The sequence below is a fragment of the Carassius gibelio genome, chromosome A4 (assembly GCF_023724105.1).
Source record: "Carassius gibelio isolate Cgi1373 ecotype wild population from Czech Republic chromosome A4, carGib1.2-hapl.c, whole genome shotgun sequence".
NCBI lineage: Eukaryota > Metazoa > Chordata > Actinopteri > Cypriniformes > Cyprinidae > Carassius > Carassius gibelio.
Window position 1 is genome coordinate 17033303 of NC_068374.1, and position 16414 is coordinate 17049716.

The following is a 16414-nucleotide window of genomic DNA, read 5'->3' on the forward strand; positions in this document are numbered from 1 at the left end:
TTTCAAAAAGTGTCTAAAAACTCATCCTTGTCTTCAACGCCTGCCCAATTAATACTAGCATTTGCCTAATGCGTCGTTTTGTCAAAGTTAACGCCCTGCTTGCCCAACGTAGCAGAAGACTGAAGTCTCTGTCTGCAGCCAAAGGATAGGTCTGCCAGAAGTGGGATTCGAACCCACGCCTCCAGGGGAGACTGCGACCTGAACGCAGCGCCTTAGACCGCTCGGCCATCCTGACACCCTTGCCTGGCTAGAGATGGCCTGTTCGAGCCTCACCTGAAACCAGGGACCTAGAAGCTACTTTTTCTCTGTTCGGGCCCCCTTTAGCCCACGGGCCTCGTTGGCGCAGTTAGGCAGCGCGTCAGTCTCATAATCTGAAGGTCGTGAGTTCGAGCCTCACACGGGGCAGGCTGGTTCTTTTTTTCTGATAACTGAGAGAGCTTAGACCAGGGGTGTCAAACTAAATTCCTTTAGGGCCCGAGCCCTGTAGAGTGTTGTTCCAACCCTTCTCAAACACACAAGGCATGTAGTTTTCAAATGAGCCTGAAGGGCATGATTAGTTGGATCAGGTGTGTTCTATCAGGCTTGAATCTAAACTCTGCAGGTCTCCGGCCTTCCAGGGACTGAGTTTGACACCCGTGGCTTAGAAAGAAAGAGTGAGGTTCTCTGTCCCCTTTCGTGTGGGTTTCCCTGTGTCTCCTGGGGGCAAAAGGCCACAGCTCCTCTTCAGGGCAGGTGAAATGATGCTTTGTGGAAAACTGTGAGGTTCCAGGTAAATTCCCTGAATCTCATCCAGCGACATTGCGTGTAGGCCCGTGCAATCCTTTTATTTACAGTGAAGTCAAAATTCTGCATGCATGCTGGCTAATGCTACATGAAGGCAGCAATAGCATCCCTCTCATATTCATGTAACACGTGGCCACGTCCTCCTGAGGTTTTGTGAAGTTTCAAAGGCCATATTGCTGCACTGGCCCGGTCCTGAAGATTTGCCTTGTACAACGTTCGGAAGATTAGACCCTTCCGATCAGAGCAGGCCACACAACTCCTTGTCCAAGCTCTTTGTTTTCTCCAGACTGGACTACTGCTATGCTCCCTTGGCGGGTCTTCCGGCACGTACTATCAAGCCTCTGCAACTGATCCAGGATGCAGCAGCGAGACTGGTCTTCAACGAGCCAAAGAAAGCCCACGTCACACCTCTCTTCATAATTTTGCACTGGCTACCAATAGCTGTTCGCATCAGATTCAAGGTACTGATGTTTGCCTACAAGATAACCACTGGCTCTCCAGCAATATACCTAAAGTCGCTGGTGCAGACCTACGCTTGCTTTCTGCAAGTGAACGATGCCTCGTGGTGCCATCCCAAAGAGGCACAAAATCACTCTCAAGGACCTTTTCCTGGACTGTTCCCAGCTGGTGGATCGGCCTGCCTATCTCAATTCGAGCAGCGGAGGCTTTAACCCTTTTCAAAAAGTGTCTAAAAACTCATCCTTGTCTTCAACGCCTGCCCAATTAATACTAGCATTTGCCTAATGCGTCGTTTTGTCAAAGTTAACGCCCTGCTGGCCCAACGTAGCAGAAGACTGAAGTCTCTGTCTGCAGCCAAAGGATAGGTCTGTCAGAAGTGGGATTCGAACCCACGCCTCCAGGGGAGACTGCGACCTGAACGCAGCGCCTTAGACCGCTCGGCCATCCTGACACCCTTGCCTGGCTAGAGATGGCCTGTTCGAGCCGCACCTGAAACCAGGGACCTAGAAGCTACTTTTTCTCTGTTCGGGCCCCCTTTAGCCCACGGGCCTCGTTGGCGCAGTTAGGCAGCGCGTCAGTCTCATAATCTGAAGGTTGTGAGTTCGAGCCTCACACGGGGCAGGCTGGTTCTTTTTTTCTGATAACTGAGAGAGCTTAGACCAGGGGTGTCAAACTAAATTCCTTTAGGGCCCGAGCCCTGTAGAGTGTTGTTCCAACCCTTCTCAAACACACAAGGCATGTAGTTTTCAAATGAGCCTGAAGGGCATGATTAGTTGGATCAGGTGTGTTCTATCAGGCTTGAATCTAAACTCTGCAGGTCTCCGGCCTTCCAGGGACTGAGTTTGACACCCGTGGCTTAGAAAGAAAGAGTGAGGTTCTCTGTCCCCTTTCGTGTGGGTTTCCCTGTGTCTCCTGGGGGCAAAAGGCCACAGCTCCTCTTCAGGGCAGGTGAAATGATGCTTTGTGGAAAACTGTGAGGTTCCAGGTAAATTCCCTGAATCTCATCCAGCGACATTGCGTGTAGGCCCGTGCAATCCTTTTATTTACAGTGAAGTCAAAATTCTGCATGCATGCTGGCTAATGCTACATGAAGGCAGCAATAGCATCCCTCTCATATTCATGTAACACGTGGCCACGTCCTCCTGAGGTTTTGTGAAGTTTCAAAGGCCATATTGCTGCACTGGCCCGGTCCTGAAGATTTGCCTTGTACAACGTTCGGAAGATTAGACCCTTCCGATCAGAGCAGGCCACACAACTCCTTGTCCAAGCTCTTTGTTTTCTCCAGACTGGACTACTGCTATGCTCCCTTGGCGGGTCTTCCGGCACGTACTATCAAGCCTCTGCAACTGATCCAGGATGCAGCAGCGAGACTGGTCTTCAACGAGCCAAAGAAAGCCCACGTCACACCTCTCTTCATAATTTTGCACTGGCTACCAATTGCTGTTCGCATCAGATTCAAGGCACTGATGTTTGCCTACAAGATAACCACTGGCTCTGCAGCAATATACCTAAAGTCGCTGGTGCAGACCTACGCTTGCTTTCTGCAAGTGAACGATGCCTCGTGGTGCCATCCCAAAGAGGCACAAAATCACTCTCAAGGACCTTTTCCTGGACTGTTCCCAGCTGGTGGATCGGCCTGCCTATCTCAATTCGAGCAGCGGAGGCTTTAACCCTTTTCAAAAAGTGTCTAAAAACTCATCCTTGTCTTCAACGCCTGCCCAATTAATACTAGCATTTGCCTAATGCGTCGTTTTGTCAAAGTTAACGCCCTGCTGGCCCAACGTAGCAGAAGACTGAAGTCTCTGTCTGCAGCCAAAGGATAGGTCTGTCAGAAGTGGGATTCGAACCCACGCCTCCAGGGGAGACTGCGACCTGAACGCAGCGCCTTAGACCGCTCGGCCATCCTGACACCCTTGCCTGGCTAGAGATGGCCTGTTCGAGCCGCACCTGAAACCAGGGACCTAGAAGCTACTTTTTCTCTGTTCGGGCCCCCTTTAGCCCACGGGCCTCGTTGGCGCAGTTAGGCAGCGCGTCAGTCTCATAATCTGAAGGTCGTGAGTTCGAGCCTCACACGGGGCAGGGTGGTTCTTTTTTTCTGATAACTGAGAGAGCTTAGACCAGGGGCGTCAAACTAAATTCCTTTAGGGCCCGAGCCCTGTAGAGTGTTGTTCCAACCCTTCTCAAACACACAAGGCATGTAGTTTTCAAATGAGCCTGAAGGGCACGATTAGTTGGATCAGGTGTGTTCTATCAGGCTTGAATCTAAACTGTGCAGGTCTCCGGCCTTCCAGGGACTGAGTTTGACACCCGTGGCTTAGAAAGAAAGAGTGAGGTTCTCTGTCCCCTTTCGTGTGGGTTTCCCTGTGTCTCCTGGGGGCAAAAGGCCACAGCTCCTCTTCAGGGCAGGTGAAATGATGCTTTGTGGAAAACTGTGAGGTTCCAGGTAAATTCCCTGAATCTCATCCAGCGACATTGCGTGTAGGCCCGTGCAATCCTTTTATTTACAGTGAAGTCAGAATTCTGCATGCATGCTGGCTAATGCTACATGAAGGCAGCAATAGCATCCCTCTCATATTCATGTAACACGTGGCCACGTCCTCCTGAGGTTTTGTGAAGTTTCAAAGGCCATATTGCTGCACTGGCCCGGTCCTGAAGATTTGCCTTGTACAACGTTCGGAAGATTAGACCCTTCCGATCAGAGCAGGCCACACAACTCCTTGTCCAAGCTCTTTGTTTTCTCCAGACTGGACTACTGCTATGCTCCCTTGGCGGGTCTTCCGGCACGTACTATCAAGCCTCTGCAACTGATCCAGGATGCAGCAGCGAGACTGGTCTTCAACGAGCCAAAGAAAGCCCACGTCACACCTCTCTTCATAATTTTGCACTGGCTACCAATAGCTGTTCGCATCAGATTCAAGGTACTGATGTTTGCCTACAAGATAACCACTGGCTCTGCAGCAATATACCTAAAGTCGCTGGTGCAGACCTACGCTTGCTTTCTGCAAGTGAACGATGCCTCGTGGTGCCATCCCAAAGAGGCACAAAATCACTCTCAAGGACCTTTTCCTGGACTGTTCCCAGCTGGTGGATCGGCCTGCCTATCTCAATTCGAGCAGCGGAGGCTTAAACCCTTTTCAAAAAGTGTCTAAAAACTCATCCTTGTCTTCAACGCCTGCCCAATTAATACTAGCATTTGCCTAATGCGTCGTTTTGTCAAAGTTAACGCCCTGCTGGCCCAACGTAGCAGAAGACTGAAGTCTCTGTCTGCAGCCAAAGGATAGGTCTGTCAGAAGTGGGATTCGAACCCACGCCTCAAGGGGAGACTGCGACCTGAACGCAGCGCCTTAGACCACTCGGCCATCCTGACACCCTTGCCTGGCTAGAGATGGCCTGCTCGAGCCGCACCTGAAACCAGGGACCTAGAAGCTACTTTTTCTCTGTTCGGGCCCCCTTTAGCCCACGGGCCTCGTTGGCGCAGTTAGGCAGCGCGTCAGTCTCATAATCTGAAGGTCGTGAGTTCGAGCCTCACACGGGACAGGGTGGTTCTTTTTTTCTGATAACTGAGAGAGCTTAGACCAGGGGTGTCAAACTAAATTCCTTTAGGGCCCGAGCCCTGTAGAGTGTTGTTCCAACCCTTCTCAAACACACAAGGCATGTAGTTTTCAAATGAGCCTGAAGGGCATGATTAGTTGGATCAGGTGTGTTCTATCAGGCTTGAATCTAAACTGTGCAGGTCTCCGGCCTTCCAGGGACTGAGTTTGACACCCGTGGCTTAGAAAGAAAGAGTGAGGTTCTCTGTCCCCTTTCGTGTGGGTTTCCCTGTGTCTCCTGGGGGCAAAAGGCCACAGCTCCTCTTCAGGGCAGGTGAAATGATGCTTTGTGGAAAACTGTGAGGTTCCAGGTAAATTCCCTGAATCTCATCCAGCGACATTGCGTGTAGGCCCGTGCAATCCTTTTATTTACAGTGAAGTCAAAATTCTGCATGCATGCTGGCTAATGCTACATGAAGGCAGCAATAGCATCCCTCTCATATTCATGTAACACGTGGCCACGTCCTCCTGAGGTTTTGTGAAGTTTCAAAGGCCATATTGCTGCACTGGCCCGGTCCTGAAGATTTGCCTTGTACAACGTTCGGAAGATTAGACCCTTCCGATCAGAGCAGGCCACACAACTCCTTGTCCAAGCTCTTTGTTTTCTCCAGACTGGACTACTGCTATGCTCCCTTGGCGGGTCTTCCGGCACGTACTATCAAGCCTCTGCAACTGATCCAGGATGCAGCAGCGAGACTGGTCTTCAACGAGCCAAAGAAAGCCCACGTCACACCTCTCTTCATAATTTTTAGTACTGGCTACCAATAGCTGTTCACATCAGATTCAAGGTACTTATGTTTGCCTACAAGATAACCACTGGCTCTGCAGCAATATACCTAAAGTCGCTGGTGCAGACCTACGCTTGCTTTCTGCAAGTGAACGATGCCTCGTGGTGCCATCCCAAAGAGGCACAAAATCACTCTCAAGGACCTTTTCCTGGACTGTTCCCAGCTGGTGGATCGGCCTGCCTATCTCAATTCAAGCAGCGGAGGCTTTAACCCTTTTCAAAAAGTGTCTAAAAACTCATCCTTGTCTTCAACGTCTTCAGGTTTTGTGAAGTTTCAAAGGCCATATTGCTGCACTGGCCCGGTCCTGAAGATTTGCCTTGTACAACGTTCGGAAGATTAGACCCTTCCGATCAGAGCAGGCCACACAACTCCTTGTCCAAGCTCTTTGTTTTCTCCAGACTTGCACTGAACAAAAACACCTAATCAGAGATCAAGAGTATTGGGACGGTGTTGCAGATGTATAAATGTTGTATGAAATGTATAATTGTACGTGCTAGAGTGAATGTCAATGTAGAATGTATGTTAAATGTTGTAAACATAAATACTGTTATGCAAGAAAAATTTCAGACACAGTCTGACAATAAAGTATAAAGTAAAGTAAATATTACCGATGACAACAGTTAAGAAATTATCATCTAATTGCAATTTTTTTTTGTATTTTATTTTTTTATTATTAGTGTAATTTTAATTGTTTTAATTGTTCTTTCAAAACTGTTTCATCAAAGTCAATAAAAATGTCTGTCAAACAACAAAAATCACATAAAGCTATGTCGGACGCTGAATGGATTTCGCGTTTAAAAAAGTTTTCCAGCACAGGAATTTGGCCATCAAATGAAGGTAACAGGCCTGCTCCTAGACAGAAAAAGTGGTACGAGATTTATCAAAGGGTGAGTGAGTGTTTGTTACCTTTGCATGATAGAGAAAAAAAACACTTAAGTGTTAGTTGACTTGCATAATCGAACATTATTAGTATAGTTGTTTAATGTATTTGCATAAGAGAACAACAGATTAGGCTCCATTACAAACATTTACCTGGTCCCATTCATTGGTACGGTGTAATGTGATGGTTGTGTTATGTTTATGTAATGTTGTAGGTATTTTGAGATTTATGTCATACTGTTAATGAAAAGTTACATCAAAGACATTTTGTGTACTGGGAGACTCAGAGATTTGAGAGGGGGAAGGGGGAAGGGACAGTGAATGAATAGGTGGGTCTGAAGGTATGAAATGTTTCTCTCTTGTATCTCTCTCCTTTAAAGAGAGATACCAGCTCTAACATTATATGTAAGATAAGCTTGACTTGTGTCCTAGAAATTAATCAGTGAATGAATTAATATATTAATTTAATAAAATATTTTATGCTCTTTTAAGTGACCCACTTGTATTGTGCATTACATTTGTTATATTACTTACAGATTGAGAAATGTCTGATGCTGTCTCGTGGCCAAACAACCTTGCTTGGAGGTGTGCTGAAATGCATCTGTGGTTTTCACACTCCAAAGGTAACATTAATGTAGCAAGTATTTTTTGTTAATATTATTTACTGAAATGTTTTCTTTCTGAATTGTTATATGTATTTTTTATTTAATTTTTTTGGTTGTGTTAAGCAGCCCACTGCCTCAAACGTTACTGGACCAGCACAAAAGGTGGTGGAACAACCTCATGCTGCTGAAACAGCAAAGAAGGCTATGGAGCAGAGTCAGCCTGACCTCCAGCCTCATCCCCTGCACCTGCCCCAGCCCCACCCAACTGCACCTGTGGAAGCAAGAGTTGCAACACAATTTTCATTGGTAAGAATTGCTTTTTTATAGCACTGAAGTATGAGCTCAGTTCAAATTCGAGGAAGTTCAGAAAGTAAGAAGAACAAAAGAAAAAGCAAGAATTCTATGTGATGCTGGTTGAGACCTGCTAATTTTCAAACCTCTTGTACAATGGGGGCAGCTGTTGTCTGCTGATTGGTCGGTTTGAATATATCAGCTTTGGTTTAAGTCACATGGTCAAGAATAAATGAAGATTGTAACATGTCTGCTTTCTCCCTTTCATCTCTGGGCTCTACTCTTTGATTGTCCTCTTTGTCTCTGAAGCCCCTTTCACACTGCCATTCCAGCAAATACAGGGGTAAAGTGTTCCTGCAATTGGTCCCTGGTTGCTAGATTTGGCACTTTCACACTGCCAGTGATGAGCCGGTATATGTGCGTGCTTTCACACACAACCCTTGAAGATCCCGTAACGACACGTGACATCAGCGCGTGACGTGTAATGTACGAGTTGACAACGCTAGGCACGTTATACTTTCACTGAAGCAAGCAAATGATCTCGGCGTCAGCATGGAAATTGAGTAACTAACTGATCTCTGCTTCATTACAGTTTGCACATATGTTTTCGTCGCGACTGATGATCTTCCTTCAAAACAGCCGGTAAAAGAGTCACGCGATAACGCGCGTCATCACTTCGACACGGAATTAGATCTGGCTTTTGTTCACACAGCGCCCGTCCCGGGACGAACCCCCCAATGTTACTAGGTCCCCAACCTGGGTTCAATTCGGTAATCAATTCCGGGACGTGGTTGCTTTCACACAGAAGGTGACCCGGCAATGTTCCGGAAATATTGCGGGTCCGACGTGCAGTGTGAAAAGGGGCTTAACTGAGCTCTGCCTTTGTTGAAGGTCACTGAGCTAGACTCATGTCCCTCATTGCATCTCTCTCAATACTTCTCATGTGTTAAAGCTCTTTTTTTTCCTTCTCTATCTCATGCAACATTCCACATACACGCTGGCTATTATTAACTGTACACATGTTAATAATTACTCCATCATGCAAATACTTTGTAGTAATATCAAGAGTCACTACTGCTGATAAATCATTCCTCTTACGGACGTCACTTCCATTCAGAAAGAAGTGTTTTTGAATGCTGCATTTACTTAAAATTGTAATATTAACACAAATAGTAATGCTTGCTATTATAACACATTCCGTCTTCTCACATTTTTAGTTTACCAAATCAAGATTTACCGGGTCTCACATTGCTGCAGCAAAGCCAAATCTCAGTTTGGCCAGGAGAACTTCTCAGGCTGAAGACCAGCCCAGCGCAGCAGTGTCTAGTGTCTCTAGACAAAGCACTACAGTCTCTGTAAGTAATGGCATAATCTATATTGTACTCTATGAAGACACATTTCATGTTCCATTCTATACAAATTATTAAACTATTTAAACTATTTTTTTAATAACAGAAAACCATATTAATAAACAAAAAAGTTATATTTTATAAATAGATTTCATATAAATTGCTATTCAAAAGTTATTGATGTTAAGATAGTGTTACTTTTATTGAAAAAGGAGGCATTAAATTGATAAAATCTCAGACATTTAATGTCACAAAAGATTTCTATTCAACATCATGTTACAAACGATTTCTATTTCAAATAAATGCTGTTCTTCAAACTTAATTCTGAAAAATACCACCTATCATATTTATGGACTTTTGTATTTTCTCTCCTCATGTTCCTCAACCTAGGTTGTGTCTCCTCTTGATTATGTCATTCAGTTAATCTGTGTCTAGTTAATTTACTCATTCGTCCCTCATTGGTCTGTCTACTTAAATTTTAGTCTGTTCAGTTTGTCTTGGTCTGTGTGTTACTGCCTTTGTGTGGGTTAATTAGAGATTATTTACCCTTGATTTTCATCTTTGTGTGCTTTCCCCTGAAGACTGGAGTAATGATGCTGAAAATTGGTTTTTGCCACCGTATAAATAAATTATATTTCATATTTTAAACTTTAAATTGTAGTAATGTTCCACAATTTAACTATCTTTTTAGTCTTTAACTGTATTTTTTTATCAAATGCAACCTTGGTGAGCAGAATAGGTTTCTTTTATAAACTTTTGGGCCTCAAACTTTGCAACTGTAGTGTATGATTTAATCTAGGACGACTTTAAGTAATTGTAATGTTCTATTTGCAAAATCTATATTTTACTTCATGATTGTACAGACACCAGATCCTACAGTTCCAACCCCTGTCCCCAGAGCCACTGCAGATGTGTCCAATCCCGCTCAGCCATGCAGGATCGTCTCTGTAAGTAATTTCATATTCTGTTGGTCCAAAAATTTAATTAAATCAGCTTTCACCAGACACTTAATGGAGATGTAAAAAGGCTTGCATGCCATGAAAATTGAATATTACTTTTATAACCAGTAGTTCCTTAAAACACATTCATGCTGAAAAAAACAACAACAATCAAACTATTGCCATAATGTCAATTGAGTTTACTTGATACTGATTTATTGATGATAAACAGTGTATAGATGTTAACAAATTATGTGTCAGAATAAATAGATATTGATTGTTAAGTCTCTGAATTCTTTTTTATTTCATATTCAACAGGATTTCAAAATTATTTTGTTCTTTTTTTGGATGACATGAGTTTATAATGTAAATTTATCAGTTTTATTGTCATAATAATCACTGTAATACCATGTAATACAATGATGATTATGATGATTTTATGTGAAAGTAATCAGGGATACAAATAAAATGCTTAAAGTGATTAAAAAGTAAAATGAACTTACTAAACTTAATGTTTTGTCTTTTTTCCATTACAGACTGCTCCTTCTGGGGCATAATTGCAAGGTCCATCTGTAGTTCAACTTCCTCGTTTGTGGTCTGAGACCATACCACCAGAGGGTCACAAGTGGATTGGCAAAAGGCTTTTCAAAATTGGATCCAAAGGAAAGCCAGCACTTCGTGAAGACCTCCAGCTCTGGTATTACCCCCCACAACCAGCACTTATTTACAATCAGGCTCCAGACAGATTCTTTTGTCATTCTCTTCTGCTGTGGATGCCATACAAGCTGTGGAGGGTTAAGGTTCTCTGTCCCAATCAAGCCTGCGGACAACATCAGCTGACAGGAGGTGGTCTGCACAAAAGGGTATGGCATGTTCTAGAAATTGACAGAACATACAGCATGGTCACAGAAACCCTTATCTGTACCAAGTGTAGAGCCTCGCATGTGTCCTGGAGCTGGCTGGGACAGCAAGGGAAACAGGGCTCTGGCTTACCTCTATTGGCAACTCTGTTTGGTCAGGTGCTCATAAGTGTGCTGACAGCCCAGGAAGGAGCAGGACTTGACATGATGGTAGACGGTCTGGTGAAAAGATACCAGCAGGCTGGTGTAAATCCACCTTCTGTGTTGTACGTGGACTGTGGGTGCTGCAGTGAGGTGAGCGACAGCAAGCTGAAAACCAGGTTTAGGGGCTGGCCAGATCTCATGATACGCTTGGACATCTGGCATTTTATGCGCAGGATTGCCTTGGGGTGTACAACTGATGCCCATCAGTTGTACCCCATCTTCATGTCACGGCTATCACCATGCATCTTTGAATGGGATGCAGCTGATGTCGCTATCCTTCGCAAAGCAAAGAGAGAGCTGTTGATGTCCCAGGGTTGGCCTGCGCTGACAAATGAAGATGTAAACAAGCATCTGACCAGGGAGGAGCTGGCTCTACATTGCCGGAGGAGGACCCGTGGAGAGGAGACTACCATCCTTATCCTTGAACAACTGCTAACAGAACTCCTGAGCAGCAAGGGCAATGACTCTCTGGGTGTTCCTCTCTTGGACAGAGAAAGGTTGGAGCACATCTGGTGTGTCCAAAAGAAGCACATCAAGTGTATCCAAGACCCTCTTGGTGTTGCCCTCTATACTGAGACCGGGAGCCTAACCAAGGGAGATGTGCTTCTGAAGACTTACAAATGTGCCAGAGGCTCCACTTCTCTTGAATCCTTTCACTTACACCTTAACCGTTTCATCCCAGGTATGTATTTGTCAAACACACACTGCATATGCAAAGAAAGAACATTTAAGTGTCTGTGTGTTTAACATTGCTTAAAAACTGTTGTCTGTTTACAGGGACCAGTGCAAACAGTCTGAACTTTCAGATTTATTTGTTGGAGGGTCTACACAGGTGGAACCAGGATCGGGAGGCAGCTTCCATGTCATCTGAGCCATCAGCTTTACGTAGCTACACAGGAGAACTTGTTCACTGTGTAAACAGCAATTATAAAAAGCTGTTTTGCAGGAAAGTGGTCCCCACGTTTTGTAATAATTTATTATTGTTAATTAACTTGCAATTCCCGTGTAATCTCAGTAAATATTTTATTTAAGCCTATACAGTGTACTTTGTATATGTATTTTTGAACTATAAACTATCAACATAACTTTAAAGAGGTGTGTGAACTTGCAAGCACGATGTCAGACACTGTAATATGCTCTGGTCCCCTCCCTGCTTACCGTGGTGACGAGATGCATAGCAGATTGTCATCACTCAATGGCTGGATGTCTAAGTGGTGCCCACAGAATAACATAGGTTTCATAGACAATTGGACGAGCTTTTGGGGCAGACCTGACCTGTTTAAAAGAGATGGTCTTCATCCCTCCTGGGGTGGCGCCACTCTTCTGTCTAGAAATATGGCACATAGTCTTAGTGTTTATACTTGACTAACTGGGGCCCAGGTCAGGAAGCAGACAGACTGGCTAAACCGACTGTAACGATATTAACTTCGTAATCATCGGGAAGAAGGAGGCGGGAACCGGCGCGACACTCAAAAATCATTTTAATATTCAAAATAAATACAAAACGGCGCACCAGCCCCTCACGGACGACTGGTGCGCATAAATGAAAACCCAAACATAAAATAATATCCCAGGCCTGGTCCTCTCTCGTCCTTCACGGTCGTCACTCCAGTTTTATATCCTTCCATCTCCTACGTGGGACTCAAGACCGGCGGTGGGGCGCAGGTGTAGCTCATCTCCAATCACTACACCTGGCCTCACTCCTCGTTCCCACGCCTCTCGGCCCCGCCCCACTCGCCACATACCCCCATCGCCCCTCGCAGGCCGGGGGGTACTCCCGAGACTGCGCTCTACTCCCCCCCCCCCCCCCCTTCCCTCCGGGGGAGACCGCTCACGGGGACCTGCGGGAACCTGGGGGTAGGACAGACGAGGCGAGAGAAAAGGAGATGGAAGGAGGAGCGACAAGGACGAGAGAGGGGAGAGAGGAAAAAAAAAAAAAATCCGGTTCCCAGACGCACTGCTGCTCGGCCCTCCACCGGCTGGGTGATCTCCTCCGCGGTGCCCGGCGGTGGCACTGGACGGCCCTCGGCGGACGGCGCGACACTGCTCCGCCGCCCGGTGGACGGCGACGGCTCCTCTGATTTTGGGCAGCGGCAGGAGTCCCCCGTTCCCTGCCCCTCCGGATTCCGTCACGGAGGCGGCAGGCTCCGGCCCCCTGGCGAACGGCGCCGACTCCTCCGCTCCCTCACGGACGGCAGCCGCCCCTCCATATCGTGGGCGGTCGGCAGCGAGCTCGCCCGTCCCCGGCAACTCGCTCCAGCCCACCGCCTCGAGCGTCCCTGGCGGCACATACCTCGCCAGCTCGAGGGCACCGCGGATTCACCACAGTGGCGAGGGATCTTCAGCAGCGCGTCCCTCCTTCTCCCGGGCTTCGGCACCACTGTAACGATATTAACTTCGTAATCATCGGGAAGAAGGAGGCGGGAACCGGCGCGACACTCAAAAATCATTTTAATATTCAAAATAAATACAAAACGGCGCACCAGCCCCTCACGGACGACTGGTGCGCATAAATGAAAACCCAAACATAAAATAATATCCCAGGCCTGGTCCTCTCTCGTCCTTCACGGTCGTCACTCCAGTTTTATATCCTTCCATCTCCTACGTGGGACTCAAGACCGGCGGTGGGGCGCAGGTGTAGCTCATCTCCAATCACTACACCTGGCCTCACTCCTCGTTCCCATGCCTCTCGGCCCCGCCCCACTCGCCACACCGACCGTCTGCTAGCTGCCTCCCGTCACAGAGGTCAGTTAATTCTCAGCACATAGAGACTCTTTCACCTAGATATCACACTATAGAGAGTGTCTGTTCCCCGAACTAGAAAATACAAAAAACGTCCAAACCAAGTTAAGATTAACAATTTAATTGAGGTTCAACAAATAAAAAACAAATGCAATATGGATAAACAAATGATAAAGATTGGCTTATTGAATATCAGATCCATTTCTATGAAAACACTTTTTGTAAATAATATGATAACTGATCATAATATAGATGTGCTCTGTTTGACAGAAACTTGGCTAAAACCTGATGATTACATTATTTTAAATGAGTCCACCCCCCAAGATTACTGTTATAAACATGAGCCGCGTTTAAAAGGCAAAGGGGGAGGAGTTGCTTCAATTTATTACAACGTTTTCAGGATTTCTCAGAGGGCAGGCTTCAAGTATAACTCGTTTGAAGTAATGGTGCTTCATATAACATTATCCAGAGAAACCAATGTTAATGATAAATCCCCTGTTATGTTTGTACTGGCTACTGTATACAGGCCACCAGGGCACCATACAGACTTTATTAAAGAGTTTGGTGATTTTACATCCGTTAGTTCTGGCTGCAGATAAAGTTTTAATAGTTAGTGATTTTAATATCCATGTCGATAATGAAAAAGATGCATTGGGATCAGCGTTTATAGACATTCTGAACTCTATTGGTGTTAGACAACATGTTTCAGGACCTACTCATTGTCGAAATCATACTCTAGATTTAATACTGTCACATGGAATTGATGTTGATAGTGTTGAAATTATTCAGCCAAGTGATGATATCTCAGATCATTATTTAGTTCTGTGTAAACTTCATATAGCCAAAATTGTAAATTCTACTTCTTGTTACAAGTATCGAAGAACCATCAATTCTACCACAAAAGACTGCTTTTTAAGTTATCTTCCTGATGTATCCAAATTCCTTAGCATATCCAAAACCTCAGAACAACTTGATGATTTAACAGAAACTATGGACTCTCTCTTTTCTAGCACGTTAAATACAGTTGCTCCTTTACGCTTAAAGAAGGTTAAGGAAAACAGTTTGACACCATGGTATAATGAGCATACTCGCACCCTAAAGAGAGCAGCCCAAAAAATGGAGCACAGCTGGAGGAAATCAAAACTAGAGGTATTTCGTATTGCTTGGCGGGAAAGTAGCATATCCTATAGAATAGCATTAAAAACTGCTAGATCTGATTACTTTTCTTCTCTTTTAGAAGAAAACAAACATAACCCCAGGTATTTATTCAATACAGTGGCTAAATTAATGAAAAATAAAGCCTCGACAAGTGTTGACATTTCCCAACACCACAACAGTAATGACTTTATGAACTACTTTACTTCTAAAATCGATACTATTAGAGATAAAATTGCAACCATTCAGCCGTCAGCTACAGTATCACATCAGACAGTGCACTATAGACCCCCTGAGGAACAGTTCCACTCATTCTCTACTATAGGAGAGGAAGAATTGTATAAACTTGTTAAATCATCTAAACCAACAACATGTATGTTAGACCCTATACCATCTAAGCTCCTAAAAGAGGTGCTTCCAGAAGTCATAGGTCCTCTTCTGACTATTATTAATTCCTCATTGTCATTAGGATATGTCCCCAAAACCTTCAAACTGGCTGTTATTAAGCCTCTCATAAAAAAAACACAACTTGACCCCAGAGAACTTGTTAATTATAGACCAATCTCGAATCTCCCTTTTCTGTCCAAGATACTAGAAAAGGTGGTATCCTCACAATTATATTCCTTCTTAGAGAAAAATGGTATATGTGAGGATTTCCAGTCAGGATTTAGACCGTATCATAGTACTGAGACTGCTCTCCTTAGAGTTACAAATGATCTGCTCTTATCATCTGATCGTGGGTGTATCTCTCTATTAGTTTTATTGGATCTTAGTGCTGCGTTTGACACAATTGACCACAACATTCTTTTGCATAGACTTGAACACTTTGTTGGCATCAGTGGAAGTGCATTAGCATGAGTTCGTAGCAGTGAATGAAGATGTATCATATCGATCACAAGTGCAGTATGGAGTACCTCAAGGCTCAGTACTAGGGCCGCTACTCTTCACGCTTTATATGTTACCCTTGGGAGATATCATCAGGAAACATGGTGTTAGCTTTCACTGTTATGCTGATGATACTCAGCTCTATATTTCCTCGCAGCCCGGTGAAACACACCAATTTGAAAAACTAATGGAATGCATAGTCGACATAAAAAATTGGATGACGAGTAATTTCTTACTGCTAAATTCAGAAAAAACAGAGGTGTTAATCATAGGGCCTAAAAACTCTGCTTGTAATAACCTAGAACACTGTCTAAGACTTGATGGTTGCTCTGTCAATTCTTCGTCATCAGTTAGGAACCTAGGTGTGCTACTTGATCGCAATCTTTCCTTAGAAAGCCACGTTTCTAGCATTTGTAAAACTGCATTTTTCCATCTCAAAAATATATCTAAATTACGGCCTATGCTCTCAATGTCAAATGCAGAAATGTTAATCCATGCATTTATGACTTCAAGGTTAGACTATTGTAATGCTTTATTGGGTGGTTGTTCTGCACGCTTGGTAAACAAACTACAGCTAGTCCAAAATGCAGCAGCAAGAGTTCTTACTAGAACCAGGAAGTATGACCATATTAGCCCGGTCCTGTCCACACTGCACTGGCTCCCTATCAAACATCGTATAGATTTTAAAATATTGCTTATTACTTATAAAGCCCTGAATGGTTTAGCACCTCAGTATTTGAATGAGCTCCTTTTACATTATACTCCTCTACGTCCGCTACATTCTCAAAACTCAGGCAATTTGATAATACCTAGAATATCAAAATCAACTGCGGGCGGCAGATCCTTTTCCTATTTGGCGCCTAAACTCTGGAATAACCTACCTAAC

At 44.6% G+C, this 16414-nt stretch overlaps 7 non-coding genes across 7 annotated transcripts; 3 read left to right on the forward strand and 4 right to left on the reverse strand.

The window, feature by feature from the left end:
* Positions 1 to 152: 152 nt before the first annotated feature.
* On the reverse strand, positions 153 to 235 carry trnal-cag (transfer RNA leucine (anticodon CAG)). The gene has a single exon. It is a non-coding gene; the product is annotated as a tRNA-Leu (tRNA).
* A 96-nt stretch (positions 236 to 331) lies between these two features.
* trnam-cau (transfer RNA methionine (anticodon CAU)) lies at positions 332 to 405 on the forward strand. The gene has a single exon. It is a non-coding gene; the product is annotated as a tRNA-Met (tRNA).
* Positions 406 to 1610: 1205 nt separating this feature from the next.
* Positions 1611 to 1693, reverse strand: trnal-cag (transfer RNA leucine (anticodon CAG)). Its single transcript has one exon. It is a non-coding gene; the product is annotated as a tRNA-Leu (tRNA).
* Positions 1694 to 1789: 96 nt separating this feature from the next.
* Positions 1790 to 1863, forward strand: trnam-cau (transfer RNA methionine (anticodon CAU)). The gene has a single exon. It is a non-coding gene; the product is annotated as a tRNA-Met (tRNA).
* A 1205-nt stretch (positions 1864 to 3068) lies between these two features.
* Positions 3069 to 3151, reverse strand: trnal-cag (transfer RNA leucine (anticodon CAG)). Its single transcript has one exon. It is a non-coding gene; the product is annotated as a tRNA-Leu (tRNA).
* Positions 3152 to 3247: 96 nt separating this feature from the next.
* trnam-cau (transfer RNA methionine (anticodon CAU)) lies at positions 3248 to 3321 on the forward strand. The gene has a single exon. It is a non-coding gene; the product is annotated as a tRNA-Met (tRNA).
* Positions 3322 to 4526: 1205 nt separating this feature from the next.
* On the reverse strand, positions 4527 to 4609 carry trnal-cag (transfer RNA leucine (anticodon CAG)). Its single transcript has one exon. It is a non-coding gene; the product is annotated as a tRNA-Leu (tRNA).
* Between the last annotated feature and the right edge of the window lie 11805 nt (positions 4610 to 16414).